At 39.1% G+C, this 26,640-nt stretch overlaps 1 protein-coding gene across 1 annotated transcript in view; it reads right to left on the bottom strand.

Moving 5' to 3' along the window:
* The window catches only part of POLA1 (DNA polymerase alpha 1, catalytic subunit), a 320,208-nt gene that overhangs the window by 43,369 nt on the left and 250,199 nt on the right, over positions 1 to 26,640 (bottom strand). The gene's annotated exons all lie outside the window — the stretch shown is intronic.

Here is a 26,640-nt window from a genome sequence, read left to right as displayed (position 1 = left end):
TCTGAACAAATTAACCAGCCTTACAAATATTCTGTTTTCTCCGTGATAAAACAAATATGTAATTGTTATCTTACTCTCTGGGATGTTGTGAGGATCAGAATGCCATAAAAAGGTTAGCTACTAGTAAGTTTTACGTTTTTATGTGATTTTTAACTTGATTACAGCAACTCTCATCTTTTGGCATTTTTAATGTTAGTTGGATACATTTTACTGTTTAAGCCCCAAGTTTTAGGACTTCTCTTCTTTCCTTCTTCTTCAGGTATACCCTCCAGATATTTTTAGCAACCAAATGCCTACAGTAGCCACATATGACTATTATGGAAGAAAATCTATGCAAAAATGAGCGAACTAGAGAACCCATGTTCTGTCTAAACTGCTTTAGCTGCTACTCAGATCCAGCCAAGTACCACATTCAGGAATGGTGACCTGGTATAGCTAGATACAGTAGTTCTCCTTATCCATGGTTTTCATTTTCACAGTTTTAGTTATCTGGGGTCAAGTGCAGTATGAAAATATTAAGTGGAAAATTCCAGAAATAAACAATTGATAAGTTTTAAGTTGCATGCCATTCTGAGTAGCATCATGAGATCTCACAAGTACTGCTCCATCCAGCCTGGGATGTGAATCTTCCCTTTGTCCAATATCTCCAAGCTGTAGACGCTCCCCGCCCATTAGTCACTTGGAAGCCATCTTGGTTATTAGGTCGACTGTTGCCATATTGCGGTGCTTGTGTTCAAGCCATCCTTATTTTACTTAATAATGCCATACTCATATAACCTTTACTACAATATTTTGTTATAGTTGTTCTATTTTATTATTCTGGTTTGTAAAGACCCTATAGTAGCTATACTTCTTTCTCCATGGCCCCATGCCTTAGGACACTTACAAATAAATGCACACAACTTACTCCTCACTGTACCTCAATGAGAAATAGAAATGAAGCCCACAGTGTTATTTATTTTATATAAATTACCACTCCCCAATATTAAAAAACTAGAGGCTCAGTGCACGGATTTGTGCACTGGCAGGGATCGGCCAGCTGTGGGAGCACCGTTCATCCCGAGCAGTTGAGCGGTGCTCCCACTGTGGGAGTGCACTGACAACCAGGGGGCAGCTCCTGCGTTGAGTGTCTGCCCCCTGGTGGTCAGTGCGCATCATAGCAACTGGCCAACCAGTCGTCTGACATTTGGTCGCTGGGCTTTTATTATATAGGATTATTTCAAAGGTTACCAAAATATAACACTTAAAAACATACATGAACTTAAAATGCTTTAAGATAGGGGTAAAGAACTTTTTTCCTGTCAAGGGCCATTTGGATATTTATAATATTGTTTGAGGGCCATATAAAATTATCAACTTAAAAATTAGCCTGCTATATTTGGTCAAACATTTAATTAACTCACCCATAATGCCTTGGCAGGGCTGGACCAAATGATTTCCAGAGGGCCGAATGTTCCCTAGCCCTGCTTTAAGATAACAAATGACCCACATTTAGAAAAGTTCTTTAACTTATGTCTCTTCAACCAAATGTCCAGAAAAATAGAAAAAATATTATTCTTGCATGATTTTATGCCCAAGTATTACTGTAATCAAGTAAAATATTTTTCTTTTTTTCATTGCTACTCCATTGGAAAATTACTAGAACTCTGGGGGAGAACTATAGTATCTATAATAATAAAAGAGTAATATGCTAATTAGACTGGGCAGCCAAACGACCTTCCAGACATCATTCTGGATGTCCTTCTGGACGAAGCTGTGGCAGCGGTGGCCGAGGCAGAGGTGGTTAGGGGCAATCAGGAAGGCAGGCAGAGTGGTTAAGGGCAATCAGGCAGGCAGGCAGGCAAGCTGTTGGGAGCCAGCAGTCCTGGATTGTGAGAGGGATGTCCCAGATTGGAAAGGGTGCAGGCTGGGCTGAGGGACAACCCCCGCCTCCGTGCACGAATTTCATGCACCGGGCTTCTAGTTTTATATAAAAGCCATAGTTTTCTATTGGTGAATGAGTTGAACTATTTTTTAAAATCCTAATTTGAAAAGCTTAATGCCAGAAAGCAAAGCAAATCTTTTCATTCTCTCAGTAATTTAAATGCTGTCCAAAATCCCATTAAATTTAAAATGTTTCTGTACTGTATCTGAGGCATACAAAACTTTTATTATTCTGAGTGTAATATTTTATTTTTATTATATTCCCAACACAAGGAAACAGCAGTTGCAGATTTTTTATACAGCTGATAATTCAAATATTGTTTCTAATACAAATGTGTGGTTTATCACGCTTATTTATCACTAACTTGGTACACTTCATAATCGTATTACAACCCCACTGTGTACTGAATACCACTTACAGTTCAAACTTCTCAAGATAAGCACTGCTACTTTCAAGAGAAGATTGACATTAATTAAAGGTCTTATTTAGTAGTTGTTGGTAACCATTTTTTAAATGAAGTAAAAAAAAATGAAAGTAGTAAAGATTTATTTAATTTGGTAATTGTATTTTCTTAATGAGATGTATTTTGGACATATATTGTAACTGGGGTTAAAACAAAGATGTGCTAAACTGTTATCACTGTGATGAAACAAAATTACATGAAAGTGTTTTATAATTCATAAATGAGAAGAACTGAAACATCTGTAAACTACATGGCATAAAATGAAATCATACCAGAACACTAATAACAATAATAAAAACAACAATAGTACTTTACACTTATGGATCTCCTTTCAGAGGAATTTCAGAGTGCTTTTTAAACACGTTATTTTTCCGTTTTTGAACAAATAAGACAACTAAATTAAAGAGTAATAATGGTTTGCCCATGCCACAAAGTGAGTCAGCAGCAAAGCAGGAATAGATTTTTCTAACTTGTTCACTCTCCTGCAATTATATTGTGCAATGATTACTCTGCTAGTGTGTTGTGCAGGTTACATCCAACACTTAGATACCTCCAGATTTCATGTGGGCTTATTACTATTTTTCTCCCCCGTCCCAGCCTATTAGTAATAGTAGTGTTTACGAACCGACACTGCCATCAATGTGTGCCTGCATGCTGCTTAAGTGAGGGTCCCTCGGGGAGTCAAGAGACGATCCTTCTCTGAGCCTCTCAGCAGCCCCTCCCCTACCTTCAGACAGCTCTCTGGAGATGGCCTCTAGACATTTCAAGATCTCATAAAGACTAGTAAACTTGCCTGGCCGGGGTGGCTCAGTGGTTGAGCATCCACCTATGAACCAGGGCACATGCCCAGGTTGTGGGCTCTATCTCCCGTAGGGGTTGTGCAGGAGGCAGCCTATCAATGATTCTCTTTCATCACTGATGTTTCTATCTTTCTCTCCCTTCATCTCTGAAATCAATAATAATTAAAAAAGACTAGTAAACTTAATAACAAATTTGGAGTGCTGGGAGAAATTCAAAGACAGCAAGACCATTAAAAAGCAAGAATTGTGAATCCCTAGAAAAAACCCACCAGCAAAACAGCCAACTCTTATCATACTACTAGAGACCTGGTGCATGGATTCATGCACGGGTGGGGTCTGGGCAGCCCGCCCCAATTGGGGCCGATTGGGTCGAGCTGGCTGGGGGAGGGGCCCTAGGCGGTTGGCTGGCCAGCCCCACCCCAATCGAGGTGGGGGGTGATCAGGAGTGGGGCCAGCCAGGGGGAGGGGCCACGGGTGGTTGGCCAGCCGGCACCGCCCCCTGGTCGAATTCCCGGTTGAGGGGACAATTTGCATATTAGCCTTTTATTATATAGGACTAGAGGCCCGATGCATGAAATGTGTGCAAGGGGCTTGGCCCTCGCAGCCCCGGCTGCCTCGGCCTCACAGCCTCGGCTTTGTCTGGAAGGTCGTTCAGACGGCCGTTCCACTGTTTGGCTGTTCGATCGATTTGCATATTATGCTTTTATTATTATAGATGTACATATAGGTTCTGGAGGGCAAGGTGTGGGACGAGGCAGCGATAATCCTCATTTGAAGTAAAGTTAGATTTTTAAGTGTATTCCACTAACATAGCAGGGCATCACTTTTATTTCTATAACCTAAAAGGTTTAAACAAAGAAATGTCTAGTCTGCAATTTATACCATCTCCTGGAGATGCATGATATCACAGCCCAACTCTATTAGGAATTGCCAGAAAATAGGCAAATTAAGGAGGGAAATTAAGTCCATGTGTAGTGAGGAGGTGGCATGGGCTAAATGTTTCATGAATATATGAATATACATGGATGGAAGAAATTTTATCATATAATGGGAGGGCATGATGAAAAGAGGATGGAGTCTGAAAAGAATTCTATAAATATTCAAGTATTCTACAAAATCTATCAAGTATTACGTTTCTACTATAAAGTATTTTAGAAAACATTAATTTCACATAGCATTTATAAGTGTCCTATCATAAACAAGTTGCCATCAGATATACAACAACGTATCAAGCATGGTCCCATCCTCAAAGAGTTACGATGCACAAGGGATGTTGCTCAAGACAGTGTTGCAGGAGTTTGGAGAACAGAGGTCACTTCTAGCTGCGAGGCCTTAAAGGATGAACAGAATACCAACAGGGAGAGACTGGACTGAGGTGGGTGGTACAGGAAAGGGAAACTCATAAGCCGAGGGAGACAGCTAGCCATGGTAGAGTCCAAGGCCATTCAAGGACCCAGGAGGGCGTTTAATCGGCGGGTGCCACGGAGGTGCTGTCTCATTTCTTCTAGGCCAGTGATGGGCAACCTTTTGAGCTTGGTGTGTCAAACTTCGCCAAAAAACTGAGCATAACTCGGGTAGTGTGTCACTTTGAGGAAAAAACATTATTTCGCGATATTTATAGTTTAAATAGCATAAATGTATAATTGTTATATATAATTGTATTTAATAAACCAAAAACTAAATATTTAACTTACCTGCTTAGTGACTTCTTTGTTCATCCGTCAGTCGGTTTCTTTTGTTGGTCTTGATATTATTTAGCTTGTGTGGGGTGCCGTGAACTAAGATAAGTGAGGGGGAGGGGGAATTCTTTAACTAACCTGCCTATTAGTGACTTTTTTGTTTCTGAATTTCATTGGCTAAATCTTCAATTGAAGGTTGGTATTTTGTACACTTCAGGCCCAAGCAAGCGCTACTAACTTCATCTGTCAATCTGTTTCTTTTGTTGGTTTTGATATTATTTCACGCTGAGAATAAGGCCTCACAAAAGTATGTAGAGGGAAAAATTGTGATAAAGCCATTGCTATATTTTTCAGGGTGCTAAAAGTGTCTGGTAGTCGGTTCCAGGCACTCCAAATTTCCTGTTCGTAGTGGCACTCCTCTTGATTCTCCATGCGGCACCTTTCCAGATTCTCAAGCTTTGACCTCAAGTCGACAAACACCTGAGCCCAGATACTGTTTTGAAATTCTGCAAGTTGCATCTCCAAATCATCAATTTGCATCCATTGGAAACCATTTAATTCCAAACTACTGTAGACTACTACATCAGGATACTTAATTATTTTCATGGTCTGTTCTAGACTTCTAAATTGACTAAATCTATCACTAAACTGGTCAAGTAATGAGTCTAAAACATGCTGGTACTTCATATGCAAGAGTTCCATTTCATTTTGTACAGCTGCACTGGCCTTCTCAAAATACTTTGTTACTCGAGGAAAATACTTATAAGTTTTAGTTTCTACATCTTGCTTGAAAATTTTAACTTTACTTTCAAAAGCTTTTATGTATCCAAACATAACGTCAATACTTTTGCCAAAACCTTGTAACTTTAAGTTCAGTTCATTAATATGAACAGAGAGATCTGTAAAAAACATCAGGGTGTTGACCCACTTATCATCATTAAGCTGAGGAAAGTTTCCCAGATCCTTATCATCAAGAAATACCTTAATTTCTTCAAAGCACTCCACAAAGCGCTCAAGAACGTTGCCTCGGCTCAGCCATCTTACATTATTGTACATCAGCAGTCCACTGTAAGTGGAATCAACCTCCAGTAAAAGTGCCGAAAATTCTCGCTTGTGAAGGGGGCGAGCAGCTATTAAATTAACTATTTTTGTAACAACTGACATTAAGTCGTTTAAGTCGGTGAATCCTGCCTTGGCACATAAAGCCTCCTGATGGGTAATACAATGAAAAGGCACAATCGGATGTCCAATAGCTTCTGTAAACAATTTGACAAATCCGACTTTTCCCCCCACCAGATTTGGTGCCCCATCTGTCGTCACTGACACAACTTTAAAGATATCAATGCTTAGGTCACGAAATGTTTGTATAACAACCTTACATATTTCGCTTCCTGATTTACTTGTTGACACTGATACTAACTTGATCAACTCTTCTCTCATTGTGAGACCATCAGAATATCGACCAATAATGGCCAACTGAGCATGTGATGTGACATCAGTAGTTTCATCAAGAGTGATTGAAAAATATTTACACTTCCTTATGTCTCTCTTTAATTGATGTTGTACGTTTGTGTTCAGTCTCATTATTCGGTCTTTTATGATATTTCTACTGAGTGGTAACTCAGATATTCTCTTAATAATTGCATCTTTATTCTGCATATCGTGAAATAGAACTGGTGCACATCTTAGGAGAGTTTCTTTAATAAATTCTCCCTCACTGAGCGCTTTTCCATGCCGAGCTATAGAGTGAGCAATGCTCAAACTTGCAGATGTTAAATTTGTAGAGCCTTTCATAAATTTAAGGATGGAATTAGATTGGCTCTTATAAAGGTGTAGCTGCATGGAAATGTATTCCTTCCTTTCATCCTCACTTTTTTCCAAGAGCTGGGAATGATTAGTTTCAAAATGTCTATTTATATTCCATGTTCTGCTTACTACCGTTTCAGTACATAGAATGCAAAATGATCTGCCATTTTTTTCTATAAAGCCATACATCTCGGTCCATGTCTCTTAAAAGGGTCGGCCACTGCTACTACCACTTCCTTTACTTAACCTTAGTTTTTTATTTTTTGGGTTCTCCATCAGGGGGGCAGTGACAGAAGATAGAATTATACATAGCTTGTGAGGCCTGCAGGCAATTAGGGGTTAACAAGCCTAACTAACCACAAAATGGTGCATATAACTGTCTTTTAGGAAAGGGCAGGGTTAATAAGCAGAAATAGGGGTTAATAAGGATGCACAGCAGTAATAGTGGTGAAATGGAGTCTGCACTATGGAGCAAGATGGTGTTCCTTATGTGAATTAAAATGGCTGCTGCTATTTCTAATGGCGGAAAACGGCACCCATAGCACGCCACAAACCCTCGCCTCTCCCAGCCTCCCCCTCACTTATCTCAGTAATGGTGAATTAGAAATCCATGACACCCCAGAACAGTAGATAATGGTTGCTGTGGTTAACTGTTATTTGGTTACTGGTAATGGCAGGGCCCCCAGAGATGCGTCCCCCGCTGCGTTCCGCTGCTCCCTGCTCTGTTGGCGGAAGTGAGGGCAAAGATTCTGGCTTAACCGGAAGTCACAGAACTAGACGCTCTGTGCCGGACTTCTGTTGTTTTGGCCTACAGACCTCCGGCACAGAGTGTCTAATAGGGGAGGATGAAACATTTGCGACTAGAGTCTTGGAGTTAGACACTGACACGCGTAGCCACTTCTAATGACATGCGCAAATGTTTCATCCTCGGCATGCGGCCGCCTCAGCGGCCGCATGTCATCAGAAATGGCTACGCGTGTCAGTGCTGACACGTGTGTCAGAGGTTCACCATCACTGATCTAGGCAAAAGGGAATGATGTGAAACCCAACAACCAGAAACAAGGGTGATCAAAGACTCTTTCTAGTTCCAAAACTCCAAAGCTGGGAAGTGGGGCCAGCCAAGCTATTTCTCCTGCCTGAAGACCTGAGGCAAGCCCAAGCTATGACCACGGCACCCAGAGGTGCCATTCTGGAGACTCTAGAATGACCACCCTGTCTAGAACCCTCGTGAGACAAGCAACAATATGCAACTGCAGATTGCTATGCTACCTGGCTGAGTCCAGAGGTAAGCAGAAGAGGACAGAGGTGGGAACAGTCCCAGAAACTCAAACAGTGAAGATGCCTAAACGTCACGGTTGGGTTGGCCTCTACCTCAATACCTTCCCAGTTACCTATCCAGGCTCCTCAAGAATCCATGGAGGCCCTTTCCTACTTTTATGATGTTTAAGTTAATGGGAAAAATAACGTGATTTATAGCCAATTTTGTTGAAATGCATTTATTTCACCTTCCATTTACTCATTATAAAAAACAAAACAAAACAGGTTCTTCTTGCTTACTATTCATAGCTCGTTTTCTCCTTCACTTTATTCTAAGACGCTATATTAGCTCCTATAACACCATAAATGATTCCCTTATCTAGGAAATAATTCATGTGTTTGACTTCATTTTCCTTTCTATTGTCTATTTAAATTGTTATCTAGATGCCAATCCCCTTTCTATATCAAAGTCAAAGTTAATGCATATTTGACAAGGAGCAATATTAAAGTCTGAAGAGTTTCACTAACTCCGAGATTCTCAACACTGTGGGTGTGCATTAGAATCACCTGAAGAGCTTTTAAAAATACACAGCCGCTGGGGCCCCACCCCAGACCTAGTGAATCAGACTTTTAGCAGTGGCATCTGCAAACGTGTCATTTAAAAAAATGTAAAAGACACACCCTGGTTGTTAAGAAGTGCTATGCTAACCCGCTCTGGCCAGTGTGGCTCAGTTGGTTGAGCGTCATCCTGTGCACCAAAAGGTCCCCAGTTCAATTTCCAGTTGGGCCGCATGCCCAGGCTGTGGTTTCCATCCCGCCTCCGTCAGGGTGCACACAGGAGGCAACCAATCAATGTTTCTCTCTCTCTCCCCCACTTCCTCTCTCAAAAATCAATATAAACATATTTTTTAAAAAGTACAATGCTAACCTGAATAGATCCTTCTCCAAAGAGGACATACAGATGGCCAATATCCATATGAAAAGATAATCAAGGTCACTAATCATCAGAGAAATGCAAATCAGAATATAATGAGGTACCACCTCACACCTGTCCGAATGACTATCATCAATACATCGACAAACAACAAGTGTTGGCCAGGATATGGAGAAAAGGGAACACTTGGTTGGTGGAAATGCAGATTGGTACAGCCACTGTAGAAAACAGTATGCTCTAGCCAGTTTGGCTCAGTGGATAGACTGTCGGCCTGCGGACTGAAGGGTCCCGGGTTCATTTCCGGACAAGGGCACATGCCCGGGTTGATCCCCAGTGGGGGGCATGCAAGAGGCAGCCAATCAAGGATTCTCTCTCATCATTGATGCTTCTATCTCTCTCTCCCTCTCCCTTCCTCTGTGAAATCAATAAAAGAAATATATATATATATTTTTAAAAGAAAGACAACAGTATGAAGGTTCCTAAAAAAATTAAAAGTGGAACTGCCTTATGACCCAGCGATTCCACTTTTGGGTATATGTCCAAAGAAACCCAAAACACTAATTGGAAAGAATATATGCACCCCTATGTTCATTGCAGAATTATTTGAAATAGCCAAGCTTTGAAAGCAACCCGAGTGTCCATCAATAGATGAGTGGATAAAAAGGCGGTGGTACATATATACAATGGAATATCACTCGGCCATAACAAAATAAAATCTTACCATTTGCGACAGCATGGATGGACCTAGAGGGTATTATGTTAAATGAAATGTCAGTCAGAGAAAGACAAATACCATATGATTTCACTTATACAGGATGGGGCAAAAGTAGGTTTACAGTTGTAAGTATGAGAAACTCAGTATGAACAACTGTAAACCTACTTTTGCCCCACCCTGTATGTGGAATCTAAAGAACAATATAAATGAACAAACAAAATAGAAACACTGGGGGGGGGGGGCAATGGTAAGATATGTACACATATAATACCTTAATAAAAAAATTGAAAAACAAACAAACAAACAAAAAACAAAACAAAAACAAAATAGAAACAGACATAGATACAGAGAACAGATTGATGGGTACCAGAGGGGAGTGGGGTTGTGAGACTGGGTGAAAAAGGTGAAGGGATTAAGAAGTATAAATTGGCAGTTACAAAACAGTCATGGGGATGTAAAGTACAGCATAGGGAACATCCTATATAATAAAAGGCTAATATGCAAATTGACCGAACGGCAGAATGACCTGTCGCTATGATGCGCACTGACAGATGCTAAATGCAGGAGCTGCCCCCTGGTGGTCAGTGCGCTCCCACAGGGGGAGCACTGCTCAGCCAGAAGCCGGGCTCACAGCTGGTGAGCACAGCGGCGGTGGCGGGAGCCTCTCCCACCTCCGCGGAAGCACTAAGGTAGTCAGACATCCCCTGAGGCTCCCGGACTGCGAGAGGGTGCAGGCCAGGCTGAGGGATCCCCCACCCCCACCCCAAGTGCATGAATTGCATGCACTGGGCCTCTAGTAGTCAATGATATTATAATGACTATGTATGGTGCCAGGGGGTATTTAAAATATTGGGGAGAACATTTTGTAAAGTATATGATTATTTAACCACCATGCTGTACACCTAATACTAATACAAAATAATATCAAAGGTAAACTGTAATCCTATATAATAAAAGCGTAGTATGCAAATTGTCCCCTCAACTGGAGTTCTTCTGGGAGTTTGACCAGGGGGCAGGCCGGCTGGGAGAAGGGAGGGAGGCCCTGGCGCTGGCAGGCGGCCGGGTGAAGGGAGAGAGTACCCGGCTGGCAGCCAGCAGCCACTAGGGACCCTACCAGAGCATGAATTTCATGCACTGGGTCTCTAGTTGAAAAATAAAATGTAAATAAAAAAAGAGCTGACAACATCTACTTGAGGCAGGCTTTCCAAATGTTAAAAAAAAAAAGTACTCTGCTAAAAGGTACATGATTTGGGGATATGGTTTGGCTGACTTTCTGCACACAAATACAACTATTTTTTACCCTCTGTAGAAAAGAGCCAAGAGTTATTACTGATTGTTTAATATTAATGGAACACATGCCAAAGGAACATAGCTAAACAAAATGCTAATGATATGTAGATTACTTGTATTGCAACCCCTTCCACTATTATTAATAATGAGGATAAATTCATCCTTTCTAATATACTTCTGACATAAATGCTATTTTGATAAGAAAACTAAAAAACAGTTATCAAGGTCAATTTTAAGCTCCCTGAGAGTAGGGACCATGCTTTTTTTCATATTGTAACCATTCAGTAAGTAAGAACCAACCATTTAAAATATGCCTGGTGCTATGCTAGATGCTGGAGACACAAATATGAACAAAACATGGCCAATGAGAGGCTACAGAAACCAATTCAGATACAGTAACCATAATCCTAAATGCACTGGGCAAAGCATTATTCTCAGAAGTAATAAAACCAACCGACACTTATTGCATGCTTACTATGTGCCAGGCACTGTTCTAGGCATTTTACATATCACTGTTTCAATATTATCCTGTTTAATTTAGACCCCATGAGACAGGTGCTCTTCACATTGCCACTGTACAGATGAGGTGGCAGGAGGGTAAGCCACATACCCCAAGGTTATTTATCTAGCAAGAGGTGGAAAGCCAAAACTTGAACTTTCTGACTCCAGAGAGAGGGCTTTTAACCACTCCTTTCAGGAGCCCAGGTCAATGCCCTTGTTGCTTAACAAATGCTAGCAGAAGGAACAAGACAACAAATATTTACAGAGTGCTCAAACAGTGTGACTAAAACTCCTCCTTCCTAAGACTCCTGAGCACTAAGGCTAAAACCTATGGAATGTTTGTATGATTCTTTAAAAGCTTAGGCAAAAGATAAATATTATCTTTCCTTCCACTTCAGTAATGGGATCAGAAGTTAGGTTTTCATAGTTAACCTTAAATAGATCCCGTTACTTTTCTGTTCCTCTAATTTTTATGAGCTTATATCATTTGGGAGTCAAACTAAAAATGACATTTTCAGGACACTGCTTCCAAGAATTTCCCACATGCCCTTAGCATGTTATAGTGACATTCTGCTGCAATGACAAATAGATTTCCTTAGAATTAGGTGAGAGAAAAAGGCAAATCTAAAGAGATGATATTTCAGGTTGAACGAAGGAAAAAAGTTTCCTGATTCAGGCCCAAAGGCTGCTGCCAACAGCTTGTTTTGTTCCCAAAGATCAGCACACAAAAGTTTCACAGAACTGCAGGGAAAAGATCTGGAGGCTAACTTAGATGGGGGCCCAACGGGGGTGGGGGTGTTCCCATCATTCCTTTGGGAGCAGTAGAAAAATAACAAAACCTCTATGAAAGAGATGAGCAAGTCTGCTGTGAAAGGAATGACCCCTCACATATAGGGAGAGCAATTTGCATCTACAGATCTCATTGATATAAACGACCTCCTTCAAAGAGAGAAAACCTGAATGGAAAGCACTATATACCCATGAAAGGCTTTGCCGGCTATTTGTTGAGCTGTATACAGACTAACAAACAGGAGTGGTTAACCTGGCGCACCATGCACTATAGAGATATTTTTTTTTAAGTAGGCTTAGTCAGCTAATCTTGTTGAGATTTCTCTCATACTACTGATTTCTTATTCTCAAAATAAATTAAGAGGCTTCATTCAAAATTCCCTGTGGTCTACCAGCTTGAGTTTGTTGGGTGTCTTTGATTGTCTCTTGTCTTTAGATCCCCTGCCTTGTCTCTTTAGATTCTGCTGTGCTCTTTGGTGTTTCCCGTTAGTCCATGCCTCGAATAGCTAATTGCATGGCAGTGCAATTCTGCCCGTGCAACAAGGAATAGCAGAACCTTGCTAATTCTCACCAATAACTGAAAGACTCCCGTGTAAGTTACTGAATTATGCAAATGAGCAATAAGTGAAGAAGGATGATTCAAGATTGTATTTCATTCATTTATTTTGACAAGTGTAGTTTAGTCTTAATTATTTTGAAAATTTCTTTGTAGCATACTAATAAATTCACTGTGGCGCATTTGTTAAAAGTGGTAGAGCCTTCACCGAGAGACCAGATTGTGCTCTATTGAATAATTTCCTGAAGATGGGCTCAGGTTTAGACCTCTCTTTTATCTTGGATTTTACTGACTTTTCAGCATCTACATTTTTTTTGGCAAGATAATATATAATATACGAATAAAACGTAAGAATTATTTTAGCAACAAAAATTACTTTATAAATAGGTCTTACCAGTCTAAATGTTCACCATATGATAGTAAAAGAATTCATCATGCTTCAAGTAAAAACATTTTTATATTTTATGGTCATAATGCTAGCAGGACTTCATTTTTATCCTCTAAATAAAACTAGTTCAGTCTGTCATTCATCCCTTTTAATTCCTATTTCTGTTTTGTTTTGTCTTATCATACTTCTTTCTTTTAAAGACATCTGTTTTAAGATAAGTGGATAAATCACAGTATGTAACGTTTTTGTGTCAAAATACTTACATTATCATATTCTGAGTTAAATTATTTAACATAAGAAAACACTTTAATACACTTCTGACAGATGTATCCTACAGGATGGAGTCAACTTCTTTTAAAGTGGCACCAGTGGGTATAGTGGGGAGTGAAGAGAGAACAGCCTTCCAGCCTCCAGCCTTGGTTTTAAAGCTTTGTATAGGCCAGTGTCATAATAAGCACTTTTTGATTACACCTTCAATTCAAAATGATTTAAAATCATCATGCATTTGTCAAATGAGGGTCTTTGATTTATAAAAGCTAGATAAGCAATAGGGCACTTAAAGAACAGCAAGAAAGACAAAACTCACTCTCTCAAACTACGTGCATCTGTGCCTATTAAAATCTCATTCACTCTTTTTATTAAAATATGTTGTTCTTGATTTTAGAGAGAGAGAGGAAAGGAGAGGGAGAGATGGAAACGATGAGAGAGAAACATTGATCTGCCGCCTCCTGCACACTCCCTATTGGAGATCAAGCCCGCAACCTGGCCATGTGCCCTGACCGGGAATAGAACCAATGACCTCTTGGTCCATGGGATGCCGCTCAATCCATTGAGCCATACCTGCCGGGCTCATTCACTCTTTTTTAAATTGTTGCAAGTATTACAAATGTCCCCCATTTGCCCCCCTCCATCCAGTCCCTGCCCCACCCAGGCCTTCCCCACATACTGTCTGTGTCCATGGGCTATACATATATGGATATATGTTCCTTAGTTAATCTCTTCCTGTCCCCCCGCAACCCCTCCCCTCTGAGATCTGTCAGTCTGTTCCATGCTTCTGGACCTTTGGTTCGTCAGTTTATTTTGTTCATTAGTAAAATTTTATTCACTCTTCAAGGCCTGAGAGTCCATCTCCACCAGGACTCCTTCCCTCAACTGTATGTGGAGATCCTATAGCACTTCGTGCCACTCCCTTGTATTAGACTTAAGTCCTTCAGGTTGAAGTTTCCCTACTTACTAGATTAAGAACAAGGCAGCTGTGACACAGAAGAAAGAAAGCTGGGCTCTCACACTCCCCAGCTTTGCTACCTCGGGAGGGTCATTTCAACTCTTTGAGGTTGTTTTTTCATCTGAAAAATGTCAACTGCCCCTATCCAATGGGAAAAGTAAAAGATAATGGATGGGAATGTTCTCCACAAAGAGTAAAGTCCTATAAAGAATAGGTGCTTAGAGGTGAATGCATGAATAAGAAACAATCAGAACTATTATTACCTCTAAAGCCAGGTCTTGCTTATACTTGTGTCCTTTACATATATTATTCAACAAACACCGGATGAATTAATTTTGGGGGGCAGGGTGTGAAGAAGGGAGAAACAGAGAAAACCGGGGTTACACAGACCTCTTTTTAAAAGAATTCCTATTTTCAATTTAGGTTTTACGATAATTTCTTAAAACGAGAAAAGCATATCAGTCTCTAAATAGCCGGCAAACCTATCTTTTTGTGACCACAGCTGGGTTAAGCCCTAAGCTTTAAGGGAGGTGCTGAGGCTAGCAGGGCTCACACGCTAAGGGGATAAAGGTTTCCCAGGGCCTTTAATGGAGAGAATGCAATCAATGTTAATTCAATTGAACTCAATGACAGGCTACTAATTCAGTCTAGTTACCGTCCTGTTGGCCACAAGGTAAGAGAATACTGATGGGTCTGAATAAATTCATGACAACTATAGGACAAACGACTCTAAGAATGGGTCCAATTGATGATGAGTGTTTTCTGCATATGAGGGGTAGCACCCATTATATGGACATGATAGTACAGCATAAAATAATAAATGGGCACTGGCTAATCGCATGCAAATCAACACCAGATCTGGGCCTGGGGCTAGTGAGTAACTGGAGACATCACAAGGACACAATTAAACTTCCAACGTTATGGGTGATTCCCTTATATAATTTTTAAAAATTTAAAGGATTACAGAGGATAATAAAAACATATGCTAAATTCCATGAAAACCAAGAAAACAGAGCAAAAATAAAACCCAGTCAGTTTAAACATTAAGCCAGTTCAAAAATGAAATCTGCACCGTAATTCGAAAGGTGAGGACTAAGCAAAACACTTAACTTTGAAAAATTAAAGGCTATTCTGATGTGGCACATGCAATGGTAAAAAACAAAAATAAAAGATTAAGAAGACACATAAGAGGTAAGTGTTGTTTCATGAAGGGAGCATAAACACTTCTGAAAAGAAATGTTATCAGAACAGAGTAAAGACAAATAAGAAATGATGGAGACATTAAATTCTGAGCTAAGCAAAGATTCCAAAGAGGAAAAGGATATGCAACTTAAGAATAATCTCAAACCACTACAGAAAAACACTAGAATTAGACTAAATGTGTTTCAATCCCAAATACCCCTGAGAGCATGAGATAATTCTGGATGACTACAAATTCTCGAATTTGCTTGAAGAAAGTGGGTTGTGTTTTCATATCTTTCATGAACTTTTTAAAAGTCATATTTATTACTAATTTTAGCTGGTGTAAAAAAGTCACAAAGCCAATAAGTGATAAAACCACAGAGTGCTTCTTTAGAAAGATTTTAGGAAAAAAAAAAAAAAAAGGAATGTCACCTGCTCCTAACACTACAGACTTTTAGTCTTCCGTCACAAATATCATTTTACTCAAGCCTCTGCAAAATTATGATTCTGGTGTTACCACCTTCGAGTTGTAATTAAAGAATTAAGATGTCAAATATAAAAAAGACTGCATTTTTAAAAGAAGTAACTAATATACATGTTAAGTAGCTGACTCAAAAGTGAAAAGCATGAATTGTGAGGGGAAGAAAATTTAGTATAACTATGTCTAAACCTTTATTTAGGTCATGTTAGAACAGAGCATTACAGATGTTATACAAATAACAATAATTTACTATTCCTAAAACTTATAGCACATTCTATCATGATACTTAAAGGATCTTCTCTCCTTTTTGCCACGAGTATTATAAGCCCTTTCTTCCTAATTAATCTGCAATTAATTCAACCAAGCTCTCCAATTAGTCTTATACATAACATTACCCTACTTAGACAATAAAGACTGGGTTTTAAACCTGGGCTAAAATAGACTCCTACAGACCAAAAATGGTTCTGGTATTTCTCTTTGTAGTGTAATTTAGATGTCATATCTAATTTGCTGTCATGACTATTGTTTTACTGTGCAATTTGCATGTCGTTTTGAATGGTAAAGGCATCATAGCTTTATTGAATTAAACCTTCTGTCTTTATTTAGGGTCTGATGTTACATGTTTGTGCATGTACGTTTATGTCTCAAAAGCTGCTTTTGACATCAAGTAGCAGGAGAAAAAAATTATGCTCTGTTGACATGTTTGCTCTTATATTAGTAGATAAACACAAACTGGGGGAAAAAGCCCTCTTCAAACTAAGGAAACAAAATTTTAAATAATAACATTATTTTGCTTTTAAAGGCAGAGATATGTTAAACAAGCTATTCAGATTATAGAATTATAGAAGGCCTGGCTGTTTTGTAACCGGAATGCCTTGATTGTCAATTCTGTTAAGGTTTTCTTTCCTAAGAAAGAACTGCCCTTTCCACTGAAAGTTTCTTTGATGCCTACATCCAACATAATATACTATTCTCATCACAGTTCCATCACCACAAAAAATTCAAGCACTTCCTGGCTTTAATTCATAAAGAACAAGGGCCAACTTACCTATATCACAACACTTAGTTTAGTGTTGTTCTGTTTATGGTTGTTGTCCTTGTACTGGCCTCTGGGTTCAATCTCTAAACTAAAGTCGGGAGGAAGGCTAACCACGGAAAGCCTTCCAGTAGACCACTGGAATAGCCTTTCAAGTAATTTTAGTGCATGAAATTTCATAAAGTTTTTACTAGATAATTACACTTCCTGATTTTGTAATTAGTGGAAGTACATGCAATTACATAATAATTATGATAGTAATTATGTAATTAAGATGTGTAATTATGTAGTAAAAAACATCATGGAAATAAAACCATCTACTGTGTAAGCACAATACATTTTAAAAGTAAATTTACTAGCTCAACTGTTTAAAAAATGCTTTTCTTCAAAATAAAGTGATTAGCTCGCATTATGGTCTAACTGCTGGAAAATTGCTTAATATTTTTTCCCTCATTGGTGATAGGAGTATATTTTTTAAAAGTACATGAAAAAAATCTTACCAGGTTTTCCCAATTTTCTGCACTCAAAAAAAAAGACAAAATGTTTTGCAGATGAAGACCATCAACCATGGCATTATCACCTATAGACTGCGCCATTGGTGCCCTTGTTTTTGTTGCGTACTTGTCACTACAAATGGGACAAGTAACCATTTCAATGGAAAAGACAAAACAGGAAAGGACTTTTATAAAACTAGTAACATCTGTTATCATGCCTATAAGACCATAAAAGTGCAAAGGTTGAGTGCATATTTACAGAAATGGGCTTAAAGAAAGGCACCTTATTAGAATCCAGAGTTCGTTGCCCAAATATATGACAACTTTTATATACTACTTTATATATAGCTATCTTAAAGAGGAAAACAGAAAATGTACAGAACCTACACTTATGGGCAAAGCAACTCCAGTGAAAATTACCTGAAAAACTGTAGTCTCTCTTCTGTCACAATCTAAAGACATGTTTAATTGAAAAACAAAACAAAAACAAAACTGGCAGTATTCAGAGAGAAAAACAAAGCCACATGAAGAGGCTCCATGTTGCCACTGAAAAATGTCATCTTTGTTATTTTTGTTCTGAGCATCAACACAGAAAAGTCAGCAACACCAGGAAAAGTAAATTCCAAAGTAAACCTTTTAGTAGCAAAATAAGAAACAGAATTTTGTTTTCATTTCCAAAAAATTTTAGTTCAATGTCTTGAAATCTTTACAGACGAGCTATATCAATGAGGCTAGAATGTGGTGAGTGGGTGAAACTTGCCCCTGGGCACATATAGAGTGGCCCTGACATGAAGTGGATGTAGAAATGCATTCCGGGTCTCTCTTTTATAAGCCACTAATCTTGAGAAGCTGAAAGCCATTTTGAAAACCCTCATTTACTTCTCCCTTGTTCCTTCTAGTTAAGAAGAAACAAAGCGGAAGACCTCATGCTTTCTTGCCTCGCCCCCATCAGTCCCAGTTTAGGCCACTATATTTTAAAGCTTAATCACAGAATATATTTTAAAAGACCAGACTATCATACCAACTCTACTTTAAACCTGGGTAGGCTTCTGTAGTCTGCACATTTGTCATTTTGAAGTTTTCACAAAAGGATATCTCGAATCAATGGGTGAATAAAATTGAAGTAGGCCTTGGGTATTAAGATGGGAGAGTGTCTTGGATCAGCGCCTCTCAAACTTGAATGTGCCTAGGAATCACCTGGGAATCTTGTTAATATGCAGATACTGATGCGGTGGGTTTGGGGAGGGCCTGCTATTTTGCATTTCTAACAAGTTCCCAGGTGATGCCTCTGCTGCTGGTTTACTGATCACACTCCGAATAATTAAGATCTTAGGTTTGACTTGGGGGGGGGGGGAGGCATGGAGAAAAAAAGCTGGTGTGGGGTCATCTGTATGTGATTTTCTCCCTCAACTGGTAAATTATTTGAAGAATTATTGTAAGTTGAGTAAAGTATTTCTTTGTAAAATTTCAGTGCTTATAATTTGTTTCTTGTTGTGAAAGCAATACATGCTCAGATTATAGAATTTAGGAAGTCCGTACAAATATAAAGGAGAAAATAAAGATCATAATCCATGCAGAGATAACAACTATAAATAATCTGAGTGTTTCTTCCTAATTTTTCCACCTTGCATATAAACTACAAATTTGAATCATAACGGTTACTTAGTTTTGGACTATAACATTATGTTGTCAGTATTTCCCTAAGTCATTGAAGATTAAAACTATGTATATCTAACAATAACATCTACAGCAAAAGCCCCAGAAGCCCAGGATTATGGGAGCCACTTTTTCTATTATCAAACTTCTTTGTGCTTCCACAATCACTTCCCGGTCATAAACAGACAGCTAATTATGTTGTGAACTGCAGCGTTAGTTAGTTCCCTATGAGAAAAATTCCCTTAAACTAATCAAAGAAATAATTTAAAAAAAACCTCAGATCATTTTTTATTTGCAAGAAAATGAGAAAAAGGAAAATAGGATTTGCTACCCATTTCAAAATTTATTTTTCTGAAGAATTTTCCCACAATTATAAAAAATACGATTTTAAGCACGAATTGGTGCTTAAGTGACTTTCTACCATATGTATTTGATAGGTGTGAATTGTTTTTGTGTGTGTTTTACCTGTTATTAGTTATTAACAATAGAGAAAAGGCTCATTTCTAAAATCCAACAACAATTTTTTCAATAGACTAACCCATGGGCTTAAAAAAGTGATAAAAAGAAGAACTGGACCAGATAGGCTCTGACACAGGCTTCTTTCTAACGCCTTGTAAGGTTTTAACAACGTAAATTCTAAGAATGTCAACTGGCTTAGAAAGGACTCCTCTGCTACTTTTATTTCAGTACTACTTCTAGCAATAATAAAACTCTCCTGCTTTCATGTTAGCCGTTCAGGAAATAAAGTAGAAATCCTTAACACTAAATAGGACTTGTTTTGAGACCCATTAGAAAGCTCCAAATACCCATGTACACTAAAGCATATAATTTCTTCCATAAAACTTATTTTCTGGCTAAAAAAGAAAATCACTTCTTAAGATTCCTTCACTTTTCATACTAGCTGTTGTCTCTCTTTTAGGTCCCTATTTTCCACAAAGTAAGACAATTATTACCACTATATGAATGTATTTAGCTGATGGTGAACAGAGAACAGGACCTGTATCTGTGTAGTTAAGTGATTTCACATTCTTTTGCTTCAATTCAAATGTGGCATCAGCAAAATGAAAGATACTATGTCACTTGTCTTTAATATCACTCACAAAGTGTTGAAATGACAGATATTAAATCTGAAAATGCCAAAGAAATTTTGTGGCATTAATCCATGGCACACGTGAGTCAAGCCAAGCAATATAGGAGGGTCTAGAATTTTACTGCACATTGCCCTCCATTCATAGACAGAATTGCTTCACAGGACTAATTCCTCCAAAATCCTTAAAATTGCTTGTGTGGCCTTATTTTCCACTAAGAATTCTCTCACCAAAATTTAGTGAGCTGGCTCCAATGGGCAAAGCACGGATAAATAAGATACAACCCTGTGCCCCAATGAACTCAGTGGAAGAGAAAGTCAAAACAATTCAGGATACAGGATAAGTCCTATGAGAAGGGCACTCACCCACAGGGTGCTATGAGAATGCAAAGGAAGTTATATTACATAACTCAATTTCTTCACCAGTACAATGGGGCACAATCCATTGCTACCCTAGAAGGCTGTTTGTTGAGAGGACCCATGACAGACATTTGAAAGGATGACAGGAACTACAAAGTACCTTACAAAGGGACAGCTTAGTCCTGGGTGACACTAGTGAAAACAACAAATGTCTACAGGTGCTATCATCAGGCATAAAGAAAGGACAGAAGAGCAAGAAATTGAAAAATTTAAGAAAAAAAAATATGGGTAAAGCAAGCAGGTAAGAACAAAGCTCAAAAGGGGAAGTGACTGAAATTTCTGGCTGAGAGGAGGGAGGAGCAGAGCAACCTGACAGGCACTGCTCAGTAGGCAATGGCACTCTAGGATGCTCATGTTCCTTTGCAAGAAACGGGGCTGATCTGAAGAATAGTTGTTCTGGGCCTAAAGAGACTCCATTGAGAAACTGAGCTTCCTAACAGATGCTTTTCATACGGCCAAGGTTAAAGCACCATCTTTTCGCTAACCTTTATTATGTAGCTCCAATTCCTTTCTTCAACACAGAATTCTAAATCCTGGCGTTTCAATTCTAGCAGAGACAAATGCCACATGTTCAAAGGGGTTTATAGAAAACAATTCACAAGGACCATCTGTTATGGGCTGAATTGTGTTCCTCCACCAATTCATATTGAATTGGGGGTTGAAGTCCTAACCCCTTAGTACCTCTGAATGTGACTATATTTGGAGATTGGGCTTTTAAAGAGGTAATTAAGTTAAAATGAGGTCACCAGGGTGGGACCTAAACCAACAGGGCTGGTGTTCTTAGAAGAAGAGATTAGGATACAGACACATACAGAGGGAAGACCATGTGAAGATGGAGAAGATGGCCCATTTACAAGCCAAGGAGTCTCAGAAGAAACAAACCCTTTCAAAACCTTGATCTCAGACTTCTAGCCTCCAGACCTGTCAGGAAATACATTTCTGTTGGTTAAGCCACCCAGTCTGTGGTATTTTGTTATGGCAGCCTTAGCAAACTAATATATCATCTTGCTACAAATAGGTGGCACAGAATAAGAGGAGCTAAGCAGCTAGTAAGAGAACAGGAACAGAAAAAGTGGGGTTTGTTTGTTTGTTTAGAAATAAGGAAAGATCAAACACCAAAGTGAAATGGCAATTAGTGTTCAAAGAATAAAAAAACAAGCCATAAGCTGGGAGAAGATATTTGCAAAAGATATAAACAGTTCAAATTCACTGTAATAACAATAAAGGACCATTATCCAACATATACAAAGAACTGTTAAAACACAACAATAAGAAAACAAACAAGCCGATAAAAAATGGGCCAAAAACACCTCACCAAAGATACACAAATGGAAAAGAGAATATGAAAAGAAGCTCCACATCCTAAGTCATCAGGAGAATGCAAATTAAAACAACAATGAGCCCTAACCGGTTTGACTCAGTGTACAGAGCGTCGGCCTGCGGACTCAAGGGTCCTAGGTTCGATTCTGGTCAAGGGTATATACCTTGGTTGCGGGCACATACCCAGTAGGGAGTGTTCAGGAGGCAGCTGATCGATGTTTCTCTCTCATCGATATTTCTAACTCTCTATTCCTCTCCCTTCCTCTCTGTGTAAAAAACCAATAAAATACATTTTAAAAATATATAAAATAAAATAAAACAACAATGAGGTATCACTATGTACCTATTAGAATGGCCAAAATACGGGACACTGCCAACACCAAATGCTGACAAGGTTGTGGAGCAACGGTTACTCTCATTCACTGTCAGTGGGAAAGTAAAATGGTATAGCCACTTTGGAAGACAGTTTGGCAGTTTCTTACAAAATGAAACATACCATTACCATAGGATCCAGCAATCATACTACTTAGTATTTACCCAAAGGAGTTGAAAATTTATGTACACACAAAAACCTGCATACAGATGTTTATAGCTGCTTTATTAATAATTGCCAAAACTTGAAAACAACCAAAATGTCTTTCAGGAAGTGAATGGATAAACTGTGGTAAATCCAGACAATGGAATATTATCCAGCGCTAAAAGGAAATGAGTTATCGAGCCTTGAAAAGACGTAGAGGAGATGTAGTAAGTGCAGCTTCCTAAAAGCAGCAACTCTAACAAGGCCACATACTGTCTGATTCCAACTACAATTGACCCTTGAACAACTTGGGTTTGAAATGCACAAAATATGTGTTAACAGACTGTTTATGTTATTGGTAGGCTTTTAGTCAACAGTAGGCTACTAGTAAAGTTTTGGGAGAGTCAAAGCTACACGTGGATTTTCAATTGTGTGGGGGATCAACACCCCTAACCCATATTGTTGTTTAAGGGTCAACTGCACATAACATTTTGGAAAAGGCAAAACTAAGGAGACAGTAAAAAGATCAATGGATGCCAGGGCTGGGGGAAGGGAGAATGAGTAAGGAGAGTGCAGATGATTTTTAGGGCAGTGAAACCATTCTGTATGGTACTATAATGGTGGAGACATTTGACCAAATGCACAGAATGTCCAACACCAAGAGTGAACCCTAAGGCAAGCTATGGACTGTGGGTGATTATGTGTTAATGCAGTTTCATTAACTGTAACAAATATCCCACTCGAGTGGGGGATGTTTATAATGAGGGAGGCTGTGTATATGTGGGGGCAAAAGGGTACATGGGGAATCTTTCTACCTTCCATTCATTTTTGCTGTGAACCTAAAACTGCCCTAAAAAATAAAATCTACTTGAAAAACGTAGTTAGTGGCTCCCTGTCTTTACTTCTAAAACAAAATTTGACCAGATTGGCAGTTTATCACACTTAGCTCCTGCTGAATCTGTCTGTCCCCAATGGTCAATTATTTCATGACTCTCAGCTCCTCCAGGGCAGGGAGCACTGGCCGCCTCTGCTCCTCTGACATCTGGGGTGGCATTGAACACATAATAGGAAATATATAATGTATTATTTTTACTGTTGCCGAATAAATAAAAAAGGCTCCGTTGAGAAAAGAGATTCCTTTTTCCTCCTGCATTTTTAAAGCAGACATAATTGAAACAACTGGGCAAAAACTTGAACCGATTCATGTCTCCCCCAAACTGTATAGTACTTATTCCTACTGAGGCCAAGGCCCCATGGGATGAGGCGGTCAAATGGGACTATAATGTGCTGCCACTGTGGAAATGGATTTTTACTTTATACATTGCCACTATGTTCCTCTAAAACTTCCTTTGGATCTATTATGCCATCTGTGTACATTCTGCAGCAGTTATAATAATAATGCCAAAGTCCCACAGAAATAAGATTTTTAAAATGTTATGTAGTTACAGTGAAGAGGCAGTAAACACTTCACCAAAGTGAATAACAGTTCTTTACCATTTTGAAGAAAAGGGGAAAATACCAAATGGGGTCAATTCACATTATGGGCTAATGGCCTGTAAACCTTTGTTTGAAAGCCAAGCATAGGAAAAAGCTTTGACAAGAGCTACTTTACACCATAAAAATAAATAAACCTCTTTCCAATAATTTGTGTTTTTTCCAAGTAAAATTGCCAAGTTTCAAACAAAAATTAAAACTACCATCCAGATGCCTGGCTGGTGTGGCTCAGTGGTTGGGTGTTGACCTATAAGCCAGGAGGTCACAGTTCGATTCCTGGTCAGGGCACATGCCTGGGTTGCCCAATAGGGGGCATGCCGGAGGCAGCCCATCAATGATTCTTTCTCATTGATGTTTCTTTCTCTCCCTCTCCCTGTAAAATCAATAAAAACATATAAAAAAAACCCAATGAACCACCATCCAAGTACAACCCTTAAAATATAGGTTTTGTAGTAGAAATGGTAAGACAATCTCAGTGAAGGAAAGGTTGCTACTGACAGTAAAGGAGAGTTTACAGTAAAAATGTCACACGCCAGTCCCAGAGCACTTGTTGACAGATAATGCTTAGAATCCATTGTCAATAATATAACTGTGTGGAAGGACTGTTGTTTTTCATAGGACTTTTGAAGGTAATATGTACTAGTGTCCTGGCTTTGGTCCAAATTGAATAAATATATTTGCCCTCCAGATCCCACAGATTTTCAATTCATTTTTTAAAAATATATTTTTATTGATTTCAGAGAGGAAGGGAGAGGGAAAGAGCGATAGAAACATCAATGATGAGAGAGAATCATTGATTGGCTGCCTCCTGCATGCCCCACACTGGGGATCGAGCCCGAAACCCAGGCATGCGCCCTTGGCCGGAATTGAACCCGGGACCCTTCAGTCCACAGGCTGATGCTCTACTCACTGAGCCAAACCGGCTAGGGCTCAATTCATTTTTATAGCAAGTCACCCTTGAACAGCAAGTCAGAAGAAAGCAATTTCACGCCAACTTATAAAGTGAGAAGTGACTTGTATATGTTAAATTAATTAACATTTATGGAAGTTTCCCATGTGATTGTTCCCCTAATGACTATAAGAATATTCTTGCTCTCCAATTGTTCCCTGTGGACTTCAATCTGTGTTCAATTCTCTTTTATTTAGAAATCATTCAACTGATGTGTTCAGAGTGCCCAGGACAGGGGGTTTCAAACTTACCTGTATATCGGAATTGTCTGGGGGACTTTCTAAAAAGTTGAGCTTCCTAAACTCTACCTCACAACTGAATTAGAATCTCTGGGTGTAGGATCCATGGATATAGGTTTTTATATGCTGCCGGTGACTCTTAGGAGAGAGCTTTTCAGATGTCACTTGGTAGAACCACAGGTAAGCATGACCCAGTATTTCAGTTTATATCCTACCACTAACAAATATTCTAACACCACAAAACATTACCGAGTGATCTGAAAAGACCCTGAGCAAGGAAATTTCAGGTAATTCACTCAATTCCTAAACTAAAATTTAGGAATAATAAATAAGCAGAGGGAAGCTCAAAGAAAAACAGCTTCAATAATTAAAATCCCATAAATAAAACAAAAGGCTCTGGGATATCTTGTAAAGTTCCTTATATCAGACATACAATTTGTACCCTTCTCTTGTATTTTATTTAGCCTTCTGACATGTAAAAGAACCCATTGACAATTCACTTAGTGCCATTTGGCCCTGAACTTCTGGATAGTGTATTTATTAGAAGCAAATGACAGTAAATCACCTGAGTGTACAAATTCTGTCAATACTGCTCCCCTTTTGCCAAGCGAGAAGCTTCCAGTGGCTGCTCTATTCCCTCTTATTTTCTTGTAGAGAAATGTGTATTTCTTAATGTTTTCTAAGAAGCTGGGGTAAGTCTCCAGTGACTTTCCAGATTGCTCCTACAAGTCTCCAAGAGTCACCAGACTTTTGAAAACTGCTGACCCTGAGACTGATTCAGCCCCTCAGATAAGGATTTTAGAGATACCTGGAAGAGGAGTCTAGACCCTCAGAGTCTGAGAACATCTAGGGAACAATCTGGGATGGCTAGATTCAGAAAGAAGCCAAGGGGGAGAAATTGACAATGTATTCATCAGAGAATCCGTCCTTAATCCTCCCAACTCACAACACCTTAGCCTTAAGGAAATGTCCTTGGGTGAAAAGAGAAGCAGCTATTAATGATACTGCAAGTAAACATGGACTAGGTATCAGCCATGAAAGTTTGAAAATGTAGTTACTAATGGACAGAAGAAATTTTTTCTCTATATAAATCTCACTGACAATAGGCTGTGGAAATCGCCAAAGTTCTTGTTGAACAGCTAAAGACAAGATACTAATATCAGAACCAACTCCTCCATCAGACACAAAGTGTTTTAGATTTAAGGACAGCAAAACCCAGTAAGTCAAGGCATTAAAAACCATAATCTCTAGCCCCTCTTGTTGATGGAAAAATGGAAGTCAATTATGACTAGAACTGAAAACAATTAAGACCAAATCAAGGGCAGCATGGGGATTCTTACGCGTGGAAATCCAGCAGTATTGTAGGTTTCTGTATGCCCTTGAGGTTGCCTCCAGCCCTTACACCGACCAAGAAAATGTTGAATTGATATTCACTGAC

This window comes from Cnephaeus nilssonii, assembly GCF_951640355.1.
Source record: "Cnephaeus nilssonii genome assembly, chromosome: X".
Lineage (NCBI taxonomy): Eukaryota > Metazoa > Chordata > Mammalia > Chiroptera > Vespertilionidae > Cnephaeus > Cnephaeus nilssonii.
The sequence above is the reverse complement of the archived record's forward strand: the minus strand, read 5'-3'. Positions and strand labels throughout refer to the sequence as shown.